Here is a 21,655-nt window from a genome sequence, read left to right as displayed (position 1 = left end):
GAGCACACAGTTTTGATAGTTTTGGTAAGACAGTTTTGGACAACATTTTTGGATACACTTTTGGCTTTTTCTCATGAGTGTTGCCATCAATGCCAAAGGGGGAGATTGTTGGAAAATGCACACTCCAATGCGAAATTGTAGGTGATTGAAGGTATTTTCATTGATGGCAACCTTACAATACTATGGTATCGACAGACAACGGCACAGGCACAGACACCGGCATCGGCAGTGAAAAGATGATTACCGACACCCTGGCCGACAAGATTTTGTATTTATTTGTAAAATCTTTTTGTAAGCCGACAAGGCGAATTGTAATAGGATTCATATAAGTATGAGATCTTGTAGATCATTTAAAAAGATGTGGATATGGTTAGATTATTGCAGAAGTAATATGTGAATATTAAGGCAGAGTTTGGAATAAGGTTCATGGAAGTTGCATGAGCTTAAACCGGTACTGAACCTAGCATAGCAGATGCTGATCCGAAGCATTACATGATATTGGATTTACTTAATCCATTTTTGTAAGTCAATGAGACTTCTCTTTTTGTATTTAAGTAGTAAGCTTTAGGCAGTTGGCCTTCCTGCATATGCAGGCCCCTATTGTATCAATAATATTCACTTATTGGCCAATGAGCGAGTATTGTGGGTCACAAATCCCACCGAGGTTTTTCCCACACTAGGTTTCCTCGTTAAAAATATTGTGTTACGGTGTGCTTTCTATGTTGTGGTTGTTGTTCTTATTTACTGCATTTATTCTTGTTTACTAGTATACTATTTTGAGATGCAATTCATTTAATAAGTTAAGAAAATCCATTAACCGGCAAGATACTGATTCACCCCCCCCCCCCCCCCTCTCAGTATCTTTGGGAATCCTAACAATTGTTCTTTTAATAACAATCTCTCCTTTCATTGACTGTTCTATTTGAATGTTATCATCTTTGATATGATCTGATACTGTGAGATGATGTAATATTGTTTGAGATAATGGTTCCCTATGCCTAGACTGCTCTTCCTGTGTAGATGATTGTGGATCCTTAGACTGGTATACATGTTGCTCATTCATCAATCATGCCTTCGAAGGGTTGTCTTTCTCACTTTTTAAACTGCAGTAATGCACTAAAGTCCATGGGTAGATAATATTCACTATCTTTCATGGTCTCTTAGTGCTCTGTGACTATTCTTAGTTGCTTATTGTGTATGAGATTGAGGGTTGCTCCTTGTTTGGACTGCATTATTTCATTAGGTCAATAGAAGATGATTGTCCTTTCTCACTAGACTGTACTAATGATTCATTACAGTGATTCATGACTTCACTCAACTGCTCTCTTCATATTGGTATGTTTATAATGTTTATTGTCTTATTGATACCATTCTTGCATTCTATGAAAGGTTGCACTACTATGTCTTCCTCATCTACCGGGGTTGCTCAAATCTATAAATACATGAATCTTGATTTGGTCCCTTCCTTAATCATCAAAGTCAAAGGAAATACACATATTTCTATTTGTAGGATTTTGTTGTAGCTTGATCTTTATGCTTTATGTTTGAGATGCATTGTTTGAGTTGATCTTGAATGCATTCCAGATGAACTTTTATTGGTGTGTGCATATTAATCTCATTGTTGTGATTACAGTAACTGTTGTCCTTCCTTCTGGCAGTAATCTTTCATTTTCCTCTTAGATGAGTACCTTTGTCATTGTTCTATGTCTCCTCTGTAATCAATGGCAATTCCTTTATGGTTTTGTCATTATAGCTTGTTCGTGATTCAACTATGATTGCTAATAAGCTCTGGCATGGATTAATACATGTCTTTTCTTCTAATGGTATCATTGATTATTAGAATCTCTACTCTATTTGATATGATCTTAAATCTGAGTCTGTATACTTGTCTTTACTCATATGATGGCTTTAGTCACCGGTTGACCATGGAATACAATTTTATTCTTTGTTGTATGTGTTGTCATTGGATGGCAGTTTATATTATCATTGAATGCCAATATATGGGACCATGGATACAGTTGTGTTCAATGTTTGATAGTTTATTAGTGTCACCCTATGAGTGACGACCAATATGTTGAGATCAACCCTTGTGGGGGCCCATTTTAACCCACATACTTGATATTTATGAAATGGAAACCTGTTCTATACCTGCACAGTGAACAAACAAGTTAGAAATTATTAGATGCTTTATTAAAATTATAGTGTGTTTGGGTGAATCACTAAATAATATGGATCTGTAAGTAGGGATATGTAGTAATATTCTTGGATGCATTGGTGAAAGGCATTAATATTTAGAGTCCTCTGAAAGAATTAAGTAAATAAATGCTCCAAATAAAGCACATGACAATTACAACAAACAAACATAATATAACTATTTACTGCAAATAAATAACAAAGAATAGTAGTAGCAAAACCATTAATTATATCAATAATGAATTATAATGTTAGATGGTACATGATACATCCTTGAAGTTACAGATAAATTACAAATTGACATAATTGATACCAATCTGCTAAAGATGCTATGGGTTTAGGGATCCATCAACACCCCCAAAAATATCGGCTTAATGTTGTGACAGCCAACTTGCTCCCCTAATGTTCAAGAAATATGAATCCATCAAAAAAGAATAGGATGGAAAATAAAAGTAGATTTACTAATAGAAAAACTACTTCCACCATCTTCGTACAAGATCAAGCCATCAAGAAAGAAAAGGGTGGAAATATAAAGGACAAAGAAAAGAAAGAAAACCTTCGAAAGTGTGTAGAAATTCCAAAGTTCCTATTTGAGGGCCTCTCTCATGCCTTATTCCACCCATCCAAATATTTCCAATTCCACCCATCCTTAGCTTGTGTGAAATTAGTCTCTGTTTTCCTCTGAAATTACATAACGGGAGGCTAGAAAATTTACAATACCCCCAACAATATATTTTCATCATTGTTAATATTTTTTAACCTAAGAAAACACATATTAGAATTCAGAAATGAGAACACTGCATTCAAAACTCTCCATGATCCATCTCTCATGCCTCTTTATAAATAAATTATGTTGTTGACAAAGTACTCCATTATTAATTAAAGGTGATGATTACATATCAAAAATATATATCCGATGTGGATTATGTAGACCCTTGAAATTAGAAATGACAACAATTGTTGCAACTTTGGGCATTTTGATGACAAAAATAATTTTTGATGCCTAATCCTACAACCTACTTTTACTCTTTCTACACATTTTGTTTTGATCAAGTGTAGATGATGTGTTTATGACTGATAATGATGTTGTTAATATTGTGGATAGCGGACTTTACAAATTTAGTCATGTAAGTGTTTGAGTGCGTTGGGTGATTGAAGATGGTATAGAGCTATTTCTCATTTGTATATATCTTCTTAAAGGATGGGTTTATGAAATTGAAACTTTCTTTGTATCAAGTTATCTTTCTCTGCTTCAGTGAATGAACATCTTCTCAGTTGATTTCTCTATTAAGAATAGTCATTTTTTATGTCTTCAAGCTTTTAGTCGACTGCATAAGTGATAGCCCTGTTATGGCATGGATGGTATTCAAATGGCAGATTGGTTTTCGATTGGTTCTTAGAATAAATGAGTGAAAATCTATGTGTCGACAATCATGACTTCTACAATCATGGATTAGTCTTCTAATAGTCGATTTTCTTTTTAATGAACTTGACAAACTAGTCGAAGACAGTTATGTGGTCGTTGTAGTCTATTAATAAAAACAGGGAAATCGACATAACATATATTATTATTTTTTATGATGAGATAATATTGTGATTGAGGAAATGAAGAGATAGTTAGGCTACGACAAAAATTTCTTTGTAACAGAGACAGTACACTCAAATATTTAGTTGAAGGTTGGATCTATGTTGGTGTGTAGGGGCATTTATTGACAACAAAGAGTTAATATCATTGTGATATGATAGACATTTCAAAAGGTTATACTCTGCAATAGATGAGTTGTGTTTTGTATTGAAAGCAGAGGATCATCTATGTGTGTTTTTATTTTGTTTTAAAAGACATTTAATATTTGTGACATCAGTGAGATGAATTATGTTTGTTAGTGAGACAAATTGTATATGTCAGTGAGACATTTTGATTAAGCCGGTGAGGCATTTCTTGAGAGTGGTTTTTATACCCCAGAGGGTTTTCCACTCATAATTTTGGTGTTATCATTTTTTCTTATTGTGTTCGTCATTTGATAAGTGTTCTAAGTTAATTAAATTTATAAGACTCAAGTCTTATTATCAGTACTTCTTCCTTTTATACAATCAGTTTATTGACATTAACCTGCAAGTGTTAAAAATTTATTTTGTTTTCATTGTCACTACTTCCCCCCCCCCCCCTCTCAGTGACAATAGTATTCCTTTCAATCGGTATCAGAGCAGGTTGTCATGCAAGGGTTTAAATACCTAGGTTGATCCTATGTGTGGAATACTATTTTTCATGGCTCAAGAAGGTTCTTCTGCTTCCAAGGCACCTCTGTTTGATGGTACTGATTATGCTTTTTGGAAGGTAAGAATGCAAACTTATTTAATTTCTTTGGTTGTGGATATTTGGACTGCTATTGTCAATGGATACCCTATTTCTCAAAGTATACCTACTAATCCTTATGGAAAAAGTGTTGGGAATTCGGAGGAATTGATTATGTTGCATTGATGTTTGTCATTAATGTCAACACTAGCTTGTTTGGCTATCTACCGGGTTTTGGTAGAGTGGTTGGATTGTGATGTTTATCTGGAGATCATCTTCGATATTCTCTGGTATGTTCAAATTGATGGAATTGGTTTGGTTTAGTTATTCATGTCGTTTAGATGCGTGTCACATTCAGTTGGTTCAAGATTTGGTGATCTGGAAGCTATAATAAGTTCTAGTTGCTGGCAATTGACACTCATTTGGTTTAGTTGTGTTGTCATTGATGGCAACACACACTATTTTGGGTTGGTCACTTGGTCGGTACCCATCACTATTCATTGTTTGGAAACAGGCATTCAAGTCATCTAGCACAAGGAACTGGCACCGGCACCGGCACCGACAGACAAGGGAAACCAACAAACTAGGAACCGATATATGAGGCCGACATGGGAGATTGATCCGGAAAGTCTACACGGAAACGATCAAAGGCATGGGTCTTGAAGTTCAATGAATTTATTTTTGTTTAGGCCGACATGTAAATAAATTGTAATATCATTGTAAGTTGACATAAGGTATTTGTGTTTATGTTTGGGAAGGGTATTTAAGTAAGTCCGGTTAGGATATTTTGGGAATGTAATGGAATATGGTAATGTGATATTGTGTGAGCAATCTTGATCGACAGAATGCGAATGTAATATTTTGTAGTCGGTCTTGGATATTGGTTTAGAGGTTTTGGAAGCGAAGCAAGATACTGGTAAGGGAGGACACAATGAAAACTGGTATAGACTGTGCTATAACCGGAACTCATCCAGCATAGCAGATGCACCTTCAGAGTTCATAATTTTGTTTGTAACTCCATATTTGGTGTTTGTAGTCAGTGAGGCTCCTTTTGTGATGAGAAGTGTGCTCTAGGTTGTTGGCCTTCCTACATGTGTAGGCCCCTATCATAATATTTATTCATTTGGCCAGTGGATAGATATTGTGGGTCACCAATCCCACCATGCTTTTTCCTCTTTGAGGTTTCCCATGTATAAATCTTTGTGTTATAGTGTACGCTCTTGTGGTTGCTTCATTTCTATTTGTTGTTATATTCTTTTATGGTTACCAGTTATTGAATTGCATTGTTGATAAGATTAAAATTGATTATACCAGTAGAACACTAATTCACTCCCCCCTCTCAATGTTTTTGGATTCCAACACTAGTAAGCCTTTTGGTTACCGGTAAGGGTTCTACCAACAAAGCTTTGTTGAAGATCTTTTGATGGATTTGATAAGTGGTGTTGGTGCGGCTTCTAGAAATTTTTTGGGATGTTGATGGTTATCTTGTTCATGTATCAGTTGATCGGTGGTGTTGCATTTGGTTTATGGCGACCTATTTTAGGTCCGGACCTAATGCTATTTTGTTAGGTTATGGACCAATTTATGTAACATTTTGGTGGATGCTCCCGATACATTACCAGTTGGATTTATTGTTTGGTTAATGTTGTTTTGTTCTTAAGCCGACTTGGATTGTCATTGATTTGCGGATTTATGTAATGGATTTATTGTATTATCTTTTAGGTGACTGACCTAATTTTTTAAGTCTTAGTTTGGTATAAATATGATGTAAGATCTCTTTGTAAATCATGGGATGGATGATGATGCGATTATCTATGTGTGAATAATATTGCAATCATATGTAAAGGATTTGGTCGATCATAGGTGATCAAATTGGGTTTGTGTAAGAGGTTTAAGACCTTTGGAATTGAGCTTAACTAGAATTGTACTCAGGCATAGGAGATGCTATTCTAGCAGTTCAATCTTCTTTCCGGATTGTAGTCCAAAGTTTTATGTAGTCAGTGAGGCTCCTTTTGTGATGAGTAGTGAACTCTAGTCTGTTGGCCTTCCTGCATGTGCAGGCCCCTTGTTTGTATAGTTATTCATCTGATCAGTAGATAGATATTGTGGGTCACAAATCCCACCATGGTTTTTCCTCTTTGAGGTTTTCCACATATAAATTTGTGGTGTTATGGTGTTGATCTTTGTTGTTACATTATTACTTCTTGTTATCTGCTTTTATGTACACCGGTTGTTAATTTGTTGTGTTAATAAGGTTAAAATTAATCATTCTGGCAGAACACTGATTCAGCACCCCCCCCCCCCCCCGCCCTCTCAGTGTTCTTGGATTCCAACAATTGGTATCAGATCCAGGTGCCTCAGAATAAGTCTTAACAGCTTGAGAAAGTTCTTGTATGTAGAATCTATGGAGATGAGTTTGAGGAAGGAACTTCAAGTAGCACTTGAGGATTATGATGTTGAAAGGTTGAGGAATATGAAGCTGCAAGATGAGCTGAGATCTGTGAAGGAATTCATCTTTACTCTGTAAGAGAGGTTGTCATCTGCACAAGCTAAAAGGAAGGAACTATGTGATCAATTACAAAATCGAGATGATCGAGAGAAGAATGCTCTTAAGGAACTATGTCAAAAGTTGAGTCAGGTAAATGTTGTCATGAAGAATGAAATGCGAGCCCTAACCATGAGGATGTCCAAGGAGATTGAAGATCGGAAGAAGAATGAAGAAAATCTTGCCAAATCTCTGAAAGATGGATCTAATGAATGCATTAGGTTGGCGCATGAGAATGATATAATGAGAACTGAAATAGTACAATCACATAATAATGAGAAAGAGTTGGAAAGAATGATGATAATCCTTGGAAGTGATTTGGATGTTGTAAATGAGTACAAAGATAAGTTCAAGGTTAGTTTTGCAAATCTTGATGAGTTATTGAAGAATCAAAGGGATAGTGGAGACACTAGAGGTCTTGGATTTGAGCATGGAGAAAGCTCTAGTACTACAAATCAGGATGATACATCCGGTCAGAAGAACAATCAAGAGAATCCAATAGACAACCGGAATAAGAGGTCATCAGTAAGGCAGCCCAATGCACATAAATTTAATGGTAGGTGCTTTGTTTGCAATAAGTTTGGTCATATGGAAAGTCAATGCAGAAATAGAGTCAATCAGAATAATAATTCAGGTATCGATTAGTGTTTCAATTTCAAAAAGTATGGTCATAGGACAACATATTGTAGAATGAATGTGAAATGTCATGCATGTGGAAATTTTGGACATATGGCTAATCAATGTAGATTGAGAAATGGTCAAGGTTACAACAAGGCAATTCAAAAGAACAATGTCACTTGTTATGCATGCAACAAAGTATGACATATTGCTAAATTTTACAGATTCTAGAACCTACTGGCAGGAAATGACAAATCTAATGAGAAGGGAAAATAAAAGGTTGATTATATTCGAAAGGAGCATGAGAAGAAGTGGGTTATGAAGTCCAAGGATCAATCGGCTAAAGCATATACCTCAGTTACTCAATCGGCAGAGCAGAATGTTCCTGCACTGACAGGAATCTCATTCGGTAACTAAGGCATTTGTCGTAAGGGGAGGCAAATTGATGACAAATCTTGCATTTCCCTCGGCAGTGGTCTAAAAGCCTGTTTCATATTTTGGAGAAGTTAGTTTGAAGGTTAATCGGTGAAGATTTTTTGGATCTTGGATCTGGTTTGGTTTACCGGTAAGTCACTTTGTGAGTTATGGTTTGGTCATACTGTTAAGTTCTTTAGAATCTTTCGTAGTGAATTGGAAAGCTTGATCTTAGATGACATGAAGGGGTATTTCTTAGCTATTCAAATAAAATAAAAGTATATAGATGTTATAACAAAAGATTGCAGAGAGTTGTGGAGAGTGTTAATGTCAAGGTGGATGAGTAGTACAGAGGTCAAATCAGAACTTATGAGAGAGAAACGAAAGTGGAAATGATCTTAACTGATCTGGTAACACCTGTACCAGAACAAAATGTTATGTTGGCCATTTGGTTGAATTGATTATGTGTTACATTGATGTTTTTCCATTGATGCCAACACTAGTTGTTTGGATGCTTTACCGACACCCTTCTGGTCCTGGTAGGTTGAGTAGTTTCTGGTTGGTTTGGATCTGTTGGCAATTGACACTCATTGGATTCATTTTGTTTTCATTGATGGAAACAAGATATGGTGGAAGTCATAAACTGGCACTAGGAAGCATATACCAATAGATACCAGCTTTGGAGCATTCAGGGCTACACCGACACCAACATCGATACTTCTTTGGAAGTCGACATCAAGGAGGATTTACTTAAATCATTTTATAATTAATATTGTCAAGGCCGACATTGAATATCTTTTGTAAATGTATTGTAAGCCGACATAAGGTATATCATTTGTAATGGGTATATAGGTCAGTCTGCTAGGTTACTTTTGAAAGAAAGCAAGATATATAAAATGTGTATAGGAGAATATAGAAGAATTGTATGATGTGAAATATATGTATGGAGATCATTTTGTATGCGAGTAGTATATCATGTAATGATCTATAGAAAGCTTGGAAAGAATTCTTGGAGGAGAAGAGATGCTGGTAGCAGTTCAGAGTTTATGAATCAGTACAGAGAAGAACCAGAACCAGAACTCTATTTGGTATAGCAGATGCATTCTTGAGTTCATTTTTAGTAATTTACTTTGGTAGAAAGCTTGTAGTCAGTGAGTCTCTTTAATGATGAGCAATATGCTCTAGGCAGTGTGCCTTCCTGCAAGTGCAGACCCCTATTATATGTAATACCTTTTCATATTGCCAATGAACTGATATTGTGGGTCACAAATCCCACCATGGTTTTTCCTCATTGAGGTTTTCCATGTATAAACTCTGTGTGTTATGGTGTTCATTTAAGTGGATGGTTTATTTGCTTCTTATTACATGTTAATTTTTTTACCTATATATATATATGCATGGTCTAGAAAGTTAAAAATTGTTCATTCTGGCAGAACACTGATGCCCCCCCCCCCAACTCAATGTTCTTGGATCCCAACAATTGGTATCAGATCTTGGTACCTCTAAAGAAGTTTCACAGCTTGAGGAAGATCCTGAAACCAGAATCTTTGAACATGGATATGGAGAAGCAACTTGAGATGGCTCTTGAGGGTTATGATGTTGAAAGGATGAAGAACTTGAAATTGAAAGAAGAATTGAATTTTGCAAATGAATTCATTCTTATCCTGCAAGAAAGGTTATCATCTGCTCAAGCCAAGAAAAAAGATCTTTTGCAGAAACCAGATGATGAGGAGAAGAATGCTCTTAAGGAACAATGTCAAAAACTAAGTCAAGCAAACATGCTCATGAAGAATGAAATGCAATATCTGACTATGAGGTTATCAAAAGATATTGAGGATAGAAAGAAGAAGGAAGATAATCTTGTTATATCTCTGAAGAAAAAAATTGATGAATGTGGCAGATTGACTCAATGAGAATAATTTGTTGAGAACTAATGGTACACTCCCAGAACAATAAACAAGAACTTGAAAGACAAGTAACCACTCTGAGAGATGATCTGACTACTGCAAGTGAGTATAAAGAAAATTTTAGGATCAATGTTGCACAGTTGGATGACTTACTGAAAAGACAAAGATAGATTGATGATTCGAGAGGACTTGGATTTGTACAAGGTGAAAGCTCTGGTACTGCAAATGAAGATCAGACAACCGATATGTAGAATTCGTCAAAATAGAGGAAACTGGTAAGGCAATCTAATTCTTATAAATTCAATGGTAGATGTTTTGTTTGCAATAAATTTGGGCATATGGATAAACAATGTAGAAATAAGGCAAATCAAAACTACAATTATGTTCCCGGTCAATGCACAAACTGCAAGAAATATGGTCATAGATCAGAAGATTATAGAATGAATGTTAAATGTCATGCATGTGGAAAGTTTGGACATTTTGCTAATCATTGTAGGTCAAGAAATGATAGTGAATATGTCAAAGCAATGTAGAAGAACAATGTTACATGTTATGCATGCAACAAAATAGGTCAAATTGCTAAGTATTCTAGAAGAAAGACTCAACCGGTTAATAATGATAAAGATAATGAGAAACGAAAGCAGAAGTTAGATGAAATACAACAAGATCACACCAAGATATGGGTTAGAAAATCTGAAGAACCAAGTGGAGATGGGTCTATACCAATAACTCCACCGGTAGAATAAAGTATTCCTCCACTGGCAGAAATTTCCACCAGTAATTGAGGCATAAGCCTTAGGGGTTGGCAAAGTCATTGATAAATTTTGCATATTACCCCATAAGAGATCTAAGGAGATTTGGAAAGAGATCTAGAGAATTGTGTTCATCTTCGATGAAGGTTCACCCGGCACATAATTGTGAAACCGACATCCTTAGGGTTGTTGGTGAAGCAAAGATTATAAAAAATTAGGGTTTTATTCACTAATAAAAGAGGGTAAGTGAATTCATTTTCACTCACCGAGAATTCAAGCATTTAGAGTGAAGTAAAGGTGAGTCAAGAGCGAGCAGAAGCATTGTGAAAAGCTTTCGAGCAGTTATCAAACTTCCACCGACATTTACATTCGGGTATTTTTCGACATGGCATCTAGATCTTCAGCTCCTACTTTTATTGCAAATCCCACCATTGTCGAAATCAAAGGTAGGTTAAGGCCAATGTTTAAGGAGGTTCCCAAAATTGTTCAAAAGGAAAACTCAGCGGGAGCATTTTCTAGGGTTATTGATGGCGTAATGTATGTCAAAGATGTGAGGGCATACATTCACTGCACCCTTGAGGATTTGGGCACTGAAGACATCAAAAGCATGTATCAATCTGTGATACTGGGAGACTCTGGAACCATCGAACGAGAATTCAAAGTAATTGAGGATCTAGGGTAAGCAATATTCTATACATCAAAATTCAAAGATGAGGTGATCAGATACGTTCTGAGCAAGGTTCACAACGAATTTATTTTTGTAGATAGGCCTTACATGATCACAAAGGAGGCAATTTGAGTTGTCACCCGCTTGCCTAGGGTCGGACAAGAACCTAGCAAGAAAATTACCAACACAGAGGTCAAAAAACTCACTGGTGCTACACCTGATAGAAGATCAACGAGGATAAGCACAATCACCGACATAGATATAAAGTTTGCAAGCATGATCATAGGTTACAAGGTAACTCAATCCAACCAATTGAATTTTATTTCTAGTTCATGCATTCATGTTGCATATAAGATGTTGAGGAATAATGTGAAGTATGATTTATATGAGTGGATGACGAGTGAGTTGATGTTAAACCTTGGAAAGATCAAAGGAATCAAGAAAGAGACCTTTAGATATGGAAACTTGACTGTTTGTTTAATGCTTTACTTCCTAAATGAGCTAACTGGTCTAGGGAAGAAGCATTGGGCTCATGACATACCGGTAGGTATGCAAATCAAGGAAGCTATCACTGGTCTTGGTATCAGCAGAGATGAGAAACTTTGGGGGTATTTTAAGACTTTTCAAGAAATTATGAGGCAAAGGGAAAGAATTTCAAAGAACATTGTGGAGAAGTATTCCACTAATATCTGTTTCATGGTAAAAATTGATGAAAATCTTATGGAAGCAGTTGAACCTAGACAAATCTAGATTACTGAGCTTGGATATGAGGTGGATGACAACATTTCTGAGCTCTATGCAAAGATGTTGTTAGATTCCCCATTAGATGATAAGACAAAACATTTTGGTACAACAGGAGAGAAGGATTTTGAAGTGAAAACCAATTTTAACAGGAAGAGAAGAGAGAAGAAAATAGAAAAGATGTCTGCATATGTACAAGATGTGATTTATAAGATAAACACTCAACTGGGTTCCAAATCAAAATAGGCTGCTAAACTGACAGAGGTTGGTATTGCTTAAGTGAAGAAGCCACAAGTTCACATTTCCCCTATTACTTCAGACTCTGATCTTGAGGATAATGAACCTCTGGCTTTCAGAAGGGTACAAAGGAAGAATGTGGCAAAACCACGGGTAGAGAAGAAGAAGGCAGAGCCTAGGAGGAGACTTGTTAGAAAGGTAACTAAGCCTACTACACCTCCACCACTAGTAAGGAAGCCTATGCATAAGAGGAAACTAGTCACACCGGCAACTACAAGCAAAAAAATGAAGGGTGATGATACTGGAACCGGTAAGACCACAATGATCTGTGTTGAGCTTATTGATGAAATTACAAAAGATGGAATTTTGAAAAATATATCAAAGTATTATGAATATTTAGAAGAGAATGAGAAAAATGAATTAGAAGAGACTATTTTGTTGTATATAGACATCTATAATAAATCCGTAATAGAAATTTTGAAGGAGATACCTTTATCCTTGTATAATAAACTTGAGGCTAGGAGACTTGGCATTGTCAAGAGGGATAGGGAGATCAAAGAAGTAGCACTTTTGGAATTATATGGTGTTGTAAATAATGAGGAAATGAAAAGATGTACTGACACTGCAAATAGGATAATCATCAATAGTAAATCTCAACAGATAAGCCTTATGATGGGTGATGCAGAGTACACGGCAAGAAATGTACTAATGGGCCTACTTCTTGGTTTATACACCCAAAGATTGATTTATCACTCCTAGGTGGTCCAATGGCTTCCTATATGGAAGGAATAATTTCCTAAGTGTGTTTCACACCCCATACTTCTCCTCAAGGTTCTAGGGACCTTACACAACTTTAACCAAAATTGGGTTTTGGGACACTTTCCCCAAATTTGACCAAAATATGGAAATTTGGCCTCCGGTCTACAAATCCTCAATCTAATGATTGGAATAGTTTACTTATGGCTAATACAAGGATAATAAATCATAATTTGGATTATGGGACCTCCACAAGGCTAAGAACCCTTATAGGGCTAGAGGATCCCAGTAGGTCTCTTTAGCCAGTTTATGGGCAACAACTTGCAAAACTTCCAAAGGACTAGACAAAAAAATCATTGTTTTGGACACCCTTTTTGGACTTACAAAATATTCCAAAGTTGCAAGAATTGAGTCTACTCCAGCATACCCTAACCCTTGCCATGCTCACAGACCTAATAGGCCTAAATAGGCTTGGTTAACAAAGTAAGTATCAAGGAATGGGGGCATAGAACCAATGCAACACTTTAGTTAGGTCCTCCTACCTCCAAATGAACAGTATCCACTATTAAACTGGTCATCTTATTTATTTGGTTGACTGTTCACACAATGGTCTCATCTCTTAGGCTAAATACATAGAGATATTTAGCCTATAACTTGATGGTTGAGGCAACAAACAAACTCCTCTAGTCCTGAGCCTTTAGGGTCTTACTATATACTCCCCTAACTTGAATTTTCCAAGTGGTTGTGAGATTCCACTATAGAAAAGACAAGTTAGGGTTCCATCTCTGCACTAACCCTTCAATTAAGGGTTCCTAGACCAGTCAGAACAGAAAGAAGACAAAACCAATACTCCGGTCACCAAGTGAACTCCAAAAACAAGAAAATAAGAGATGATTCAATTTACCATAGTTCAATGCCTAGATTTTTGATTTGGTAATCCGTATTGTACCATACTATCTCAGAAAACAAAATTGCTTAGGAAATTCAGTGTTTCTCATTCAGTTCTCTACCCAAAACAACATTCGTTCACTTCCCACCTTCACCTTGAAGGTTTCACATTATTGCATAGACCCTTTCCAACAACTCTAACCACCTTTTGAATGGTTATTGTTGGTATTATGGATGTGTTGCATTGGTTTTGTCATTGATGTCAACACTTACCAGAACTGGAGATCTTTGGTTATGTTCACCGACATGTTAAGTGACTTATGCACAGTCACTGGTATTTGGTTTACCGGCAGGTTATATTGTTCATCGGCACAGAGGATGACTTGTTATCATCTGGAGATTACTTGGTTATGTCGAAGACATTGTTTGGACACTTGGTTTTGATGAATTGGTTATTGGTCTAATCGAGTTTGCATATTTGTTGTTACCGACAAATTGGTCTAGGTTATGGACCGGCAAGCATTATCTATTCCAAATCAGCACGACACATTATGAAGATGATTTATTGATTGGTTATTATTGTAAATGCATTGAGCTGACATGATGCATCACATATTGATTCATTTGTAATTGATTTAATTGTAATATTCTTAATGAGCCGACCTACACATTTGGTCTTAGGTTGTGATATATGTGTAAGATCTCACTTGTCAGATTATGTAGAGGAAGTGGAAAATGATTGTAACAAGGTATATGTGAATATAAGCAGAGCTATACACGCAGATGTCATTTGAAGATTCAAGGAAGGTATGAAGAAGACAATCAGAGCTTAACCGGTACTCAATCCAGCATATGAAGATGCTATTTTGAGCAGTACATTATCATTGGATTTAACCATCCAATTGTAGTCAGTGTGACTCTCATTTTATAATTGAGTAGTGAGCTCTAGCCAGTTGGCCTTTCTACATGTCCAGACCCCATTTGTACACACATACTATCTACAGTAGTATCATCTGATTGTGGGTAAGTTTTCCCACCGTGGTTTTTTCCCTTACAGGGTTTCCACGTACAAATATATGTGTTATGTGTTGTGGATGTTACTTGTCTTTCTGTTTCATGCATTAAACTTTACCGGTACTGTTATTAATTGTTAAACTATCAACCGACATTAAGTTTGGTTTACCGGTATTATGCATCAAGTTTGATTAAGTTATATTTGGGTTGAAATTAATAGACAACTAATTCACCCCCCCCCCCCCGCCCTCTCAGTTGCCTCCGGGTCCTAACAGTTATGACTATTACAACCAAAATGCAACTTCTCAGAGCAATATTGCAAAAGTTGTTGACAACATTTTTGACAATTTTGCAACTTTTGGCAATTTGCATCCTCCAAGCTTCAAACATGTTTAAGATCTATTCTATAGTCATTTATTTGCTAAAACAATATCAAAAACACTTATGACATCCTATTCTAAGGTCCTGTTGGTCTAATGAGACCCAAGGTTGTCTTAAGGTACATTTGGGACTCTTAGCCTTACAAATTGGACCAATAAAAAAATATTAGGTGGATCCAAAGGATCAACACCAAGATTACACCCTATTAACCTCTTACTACAACCTAGTGACTCTTCAAAAGTATGAGATATGCCTTGGGTTCCCTGCACTAATGGGGAGAGTAAATGATGTGGTAAATGAGACAAGTAATGGATGGACCAAATTCTTTCAGAAAAACCCAGACTTTCTCACATCTCAAGAAGAATTTGCAAGGGAAACAACTTCCACCATTCCTGACTAATCAAAAGGGAAAGGTATTTTGGGCAGTTCAACTCCAGTTTTGACACAATCGGTAGTAACTATAGATTCTTAAACACAATCAACAGTTAAGAAGAGTGTACAGTCTGTACCAGCACATACCATTTTTGAACAAAGCAATGTATAGGACACTACAAATTATGTGGATAATACTCCATCGGTAGTAACCGACACTGCACCAAGTGGCGAAGCCACCGGTGCAATAGAGGTTGAGATGGATAAGGTAAAAGCCACCGAGTCCATACTGGCAGGTAAAACTAATTCCCCGGCAAAGGTTTTGGCAATTGACACTTCTCAAGTTGAGAAGAAATCAGTCTCTGAGTTGAGTCCAACTGAATTAATGATGATGGCTACTTGGAAATTACTGAAGGGAGGTACTGCAGATAAAGGATTAATTGATCAATCAGTCTCTGTGTTGCACAGATTATTACCTGACTGTCAAATTGAAGATGGAGCAAGCCCTTCTGGTAGGCTCAAGACTCTAACAGACCACATATCCAACAATTTTCAATCTTTGAGGCAGATTGCAGATCAACAAGATTTGGACAATTTCACAGCAACAAAAAGAATAGCTTTTGATGAACTTATAGAAATAGGGAAGAAGAAAATTGAGGACAAACTTATCCCTATTGAGGTTTGTTTAAAACAATGTACAAATATCTACAGAGTGTGTTGTAACATAGAAAGTCTTACAGCTAATGTAGATAGTAGATTGAAGGAGTTATATGATAAGATAACTAAAATTGCTAACTCTTTTGATGGATTGACTACACTAACCACATCTGTTGATGGACAAATTTTGTCCTTGGAGAACCAATTTTTTTCTTTTGAGAAGGAGAGAGATAAAATCATGAGAAGAGCAAGAAATCTAAGAGGATTGGTAAGTCCTAGACTAGATTCATTGGGTGTTCACAAGAAAGAGTGCATGGATATGATAGCTAAACCCACACTGATAGATATCCAAGAGAAAGAAACAATTGCCCACTTACTAAGTGGACTTGCATCTATTTCTGATACTTTCAAATCCGGTTGGGATACATATCTTCAGTTATTGCAAAAAGGCATACCCGAAAATCCTAAAGATGACTAAGCTCCAGTGAAACTAACAATATTCTTTTATTCTTTCAATTCTTTCACCGGTCTTTGGCATTAATGTCAAAGAGGGAGTATGTTCATATGTGAAAAATATCAAGGAAACACATTTCAAATGGAGTGTATTGCTCAGGGGGAGCATATCGACAGGGAATCCATTTTTCACATGAGTGTTGTCATCAATGCCAAAGGGGGAGATTGTTGGCAATTGACACTCATTGGATTCATTTTGTTGTCATTCATGGCAACAAGATATGATGGAAGTCATAAACCGGCACTAGGAAGCATATACCGACAGATACCAGTTTTGGAGCATTCAGGGCTACATCGGCACCGACACCGGCATCAATACTTTGTAATAGGTAATTGGTATATAGGTATACTTTGTAATAGGTATATAGGCATTGAATATCTTTTGTAAATGTATTGTAAGCCAACATAAGGCATATCATTTGTAATAGGTATATAGGTCAGTCTACTGGGTTACTTTTGAAAGGAAGCAAGATATATAAAATGTGTATAGGAGAATATAGCAGAACTGTATGATACAAAATATATGTATGGAGATCATTTTGTATGCTAGTAGTATATCATGCAATGATCTATAGATAGCTTGGAAAGAATTCTAGGAGGAGAAGAGATACCGGTAGCAGTTCAGAGTTTGTGAACCGGTACAGAGTAGAACCAAAACTAGAACTCTATTTGGCATAGCAGATGCATTCTTGAGTTTATTTTCAGTAATTTACTTTGGCAGAAAGCTTGTAGTCAGTGAGGCTCTTTAGTGATGAGAAGTATGCTCTAGGCAGTGTGCCTTCCTGGAAGTGCAGGCCCCTATTATCTGTAATATATTTTCATATGCCCAGTGAACTGATATTGTGGGTCACAAATCCCACCGTGGTTTTTCCTCATTGAGGTTTTCCACATATAAAATTTGTGTGTTATGGTGTTCATTCACGTGGATGGTTTATTTGCTTCTTGTTATATGTTTATTTGTTTATCGATATATATGCATGGTCTAGAAAGTTAAAAATTGTTCATTTCGGCAGAATATTGATTCACCCCCCCCCCCCTCTCGGTGTTCTTGGATCCCAACAGGATCCGACATGATCCGGTAGGCTCCGGTATGGATTGGTTATGGAATTGTCTTATTCATGATACTCATGTTCATATTTAGTTAGTTGGTCTTGGTCTGGTGATCAGATGATATCCTTTTTTCTTGGAAGCTTGGCTTCTGATTCCAGGGAGGGTTTCACTGGTAGAGCTTTTGATGAAGATCTTTGGTGATATGCATAAGTGGTGTTGGTGCAGTTTTTGGTGGAGTTTCAAGATGTTGTTGGTGATCATGTTCAAGACTTGGTGGATGGAGATCATTGCTTTAGTGTATGGACCTATATTGGGTCCCGGTTGATCTAGGTTATGGATCCACTTAATGTAACGTGTGGATTGGACCTCTCGATGTGTTTCTGGGATGTCTTATATGTTGGATATTATTTGTTTGTTCTAAGGCCGACATGTTTTGTAATTATGTAAATGATTTATTATCTAGTGGCCGACCTAATTGTTTATGGTCAAGGGTTTGTATATATAGATGTAAGATCTCACTGTAGATCAGATGTAGGAATGGGATATGGATATGTAATGTGTGAATAATGTAATATCATTCAGGAAGAGGATTTCGTTGATCATTGGAGATCAAATTGGGTTTATGTAAGAGGATTTAGTCCTCTGGTATTGAGATTAACTGGAATTGTACTCAGGCATATGAGATGCTATCTTTGCAGTTCAAACACTTCTTCGAATTGTAGTTTGGATTTCTATGTAGTTAGTAAGGATCCTTTTGTGATGAGAAGCATGCTCTAGGTTGTTGGCCTCCTTGCAAGTGCAAGCCCCTCAATTATAATTCACATACTTATTGCAGAAGTATTATCTGAATGTGGGTAGACTTCCCACCATGGTTTTTCCCTTTACTGGGTTTTCCATATATAAATCTTGATATCATGTGGATGGTATTTATTTTGTGATTATTGTTTATGCTTAATTAGTTTAACTACTATTCCAATATTTGGTTTAAGCATTATGGTATTAATGTTTTGGGTTCCGATATTAAAGTTTTAATTGCTTAAGGTTTCGGTAATCTGTGACAACCGATTCACCCCCCCTCTTAGTTGTCTTCCAGTTATTTGAACTGTCTAACAATTGGTATCAAAGATTTGGTCCTCTCAACAGAAAGCTTAACCTCTTGAGGAAGATCCTATGGCGACTAACAGTTCAAGTTCACCCAGTTCATCTAGAGATATCTTTCGGAGAGATATTCCTAGGCTTGATGGAACAAATTACACAGTATGGAAGATTCAGATGGAAATTAATCTGAGATGTCTTGGCAAGGAGATTTAGGAGATCACATAGAATGGTGTTACACCTTATAATCTGGCATCTGGCAATCCTCCTTTGGCAAACCTGGATAAGGAGCTTGAGAATGATTGTAGAGAAAGAGAAGCCCTCTTGTGTGCACTTTCTAATCAACAAATAATGGGACTAATTGACAAATCATCTGGAAAGGCTATATGGGATAAGTTGGAGACTCTTAATGAAGGTGACCCTACAGTGAATATTGCTAAACTTGATGGTTACTGGGTGATATATGAAAACTTGAAGATGGAAGAAGATGAAAGGATCACTACATTCATGCAAAGGGTAAATGGGATTGTTATGGGAATTCAATGTTGTGGTGGAACTCTGAGTGAAGATGAAATTATTTCTAAAGTTTTGAGAGCCCTACCACTGGCTTACAAGATAAAGGCTACTGCTATTAATGAGTTGAGAACAATGGCTAATACATCTATTAACAGAGATACTTTGGTTGGGAAATTATCTGCTTTTGAGCTTGAAGAATTTGGACCTTCTGGAGCTATGAAGTCTGAACCTTCTTTTCATGCATCTACATCTGTAACCGGTAAGAAAGATTGGAAAGCTTTATATGCAAAGGAATTGGAAGATATGAAGAGAGAATATGCCGAGTTTGAGCAACTTGAAGCACTATTTGCTAGAAGAGTACCTAAAGGACTGGTAGAAAGTAAGTATGAAGTAAAAGTACCTTTTAAATGTTTTGCATGTAATAAGATTGGTCATTATGCATCTAGATGTCCTGAAAGGAATTCAAGATTTGAAGAAAGAGTTAGAAGATCTTTTAAGCCTAGCCCTAGATATCAAAACAAGTATAAGTACAGGAAAAACAGAGACAAATCATGCTACATAGCGGATCAGGAAAGCATTACTGATTCTGATGATCAATGGACAGAAGACTCTGCTAGTGATTCTGGAAATAGGAAGGAATGGGTGTTGCTAGCTATCAAGGAAGATGTTCCAACAACGAAAGATAATGTACCTAAAGAGAAGGCACTTGCTGCTAAAATTGAAGACAAGGATGAATGGGTAATTGACAATGGTTGTTCACATCATATGACTAGAGATAAAGGGAAGTTTCTATCTTTGCAAGAATTTGATGGCGGTCTAGTTAGATTTGGAGATGACAAAGCATGTATGATAAAAGGAAAAGGGATTATATCATTCAATTGTAAGAATAATACTGACAATGTTTATTATGTTGAAGGTTTAAGGCATAATCTTTTGAGTGGAGGACAATTGGTGGATAAGGGATTTCAATTACAGTTCAAGGATGGAAAATACAAAATCATTACCAGATCTGGTTTGGAGATTGCAAACGGTACACAGACAAAAGGTAATATATTTCATTTGAATTCCGGTGAGAAGACATGTTTGATTACACAAATCGATGAGAGTTGGTTGTGGCATAAAAGGCTGTGTCATGTGAATTTTAATTGCATTGTAAAGATCAATTCAACTAAGGTAGCTAGAGATATACCTAAGATTATGAATGTCAAATGGGGAAATAGGTCAGAACCTCTTTTAGGAGTATACAAGACAAATCTAATGATGTTCTTGATCTTATTCATAATGATTTGTGTGGCCCTACTAGAGTTAAAAGTTTTCAAGGTGATAGATATTTCATGCTAATCATTGATGATTATTCTAGAATGACGTAGGTTACTTTTCTAAATGAAAAATCTGAAGCATTTGAAAAGTTTAAAATCTTTAAGGCTAAAGTGGAAATTGAGACAGGATTGAAGATTAAATGTTTGACGTCAAATCATGGTGGAGAATTCACATCCGATGAGTTTAATAACTTTTGTGAGAAGCACAGTATAAGAAGACAATTTGCTGCTCCTCGGACACCTTAGTAGAACGAAGTTGTGAAAAGGAAGAACAAAACTATCTTGGATGCTACTAGAACAATGATGATGGAAGCTAGTCTACCTTATATCTAATGGAGAGAAGCAGTGAGCACAACGGTTTATACATTCAATAGAGTACATATCACATGAGAAATTGGTAAGACACCTTATGAATTATGGTTTGGCAATACACCTACAGTTAAGTATTTTAGAAGCTTTGGTGGTAAATGTTATATTAGGAGAGATGATATCATTGGCAAATTTGATCCTAGATGTGATGAAGGCATATTTCTTGGTTATTGTAAAGAAAGTAAGGCATATATATGTTATAACAAGATATTACAAAGAATTGTGGAGAATGCTAATGTCAAAGTGGATCAGATGAATAGAGGTCAAATCAGAATTTATGAGAAGGAACCAACAGTAGAAATGATTATATCTGAATCGGTAGCACCTTTACCAGAATAGAGTGTTGAACCAGTTACTC

This window comes from Cryptomeria japonica, chromosome 3, assembly GCF_030272615.1.
Source record: "Cryptomeria japonica chromosome 3, Sugi_1.0, whole genome shotgun sequence".
Taxonomy (NCBI): Eukaryota; Viridiplantae; Streptophyta; class Pinopsida; order Cupressales; family Cupressaceae; genus Cryptomeria; species Cryptomeria japonica.
Note: the sequence above shows the minus strand (reverse complement) of the source record.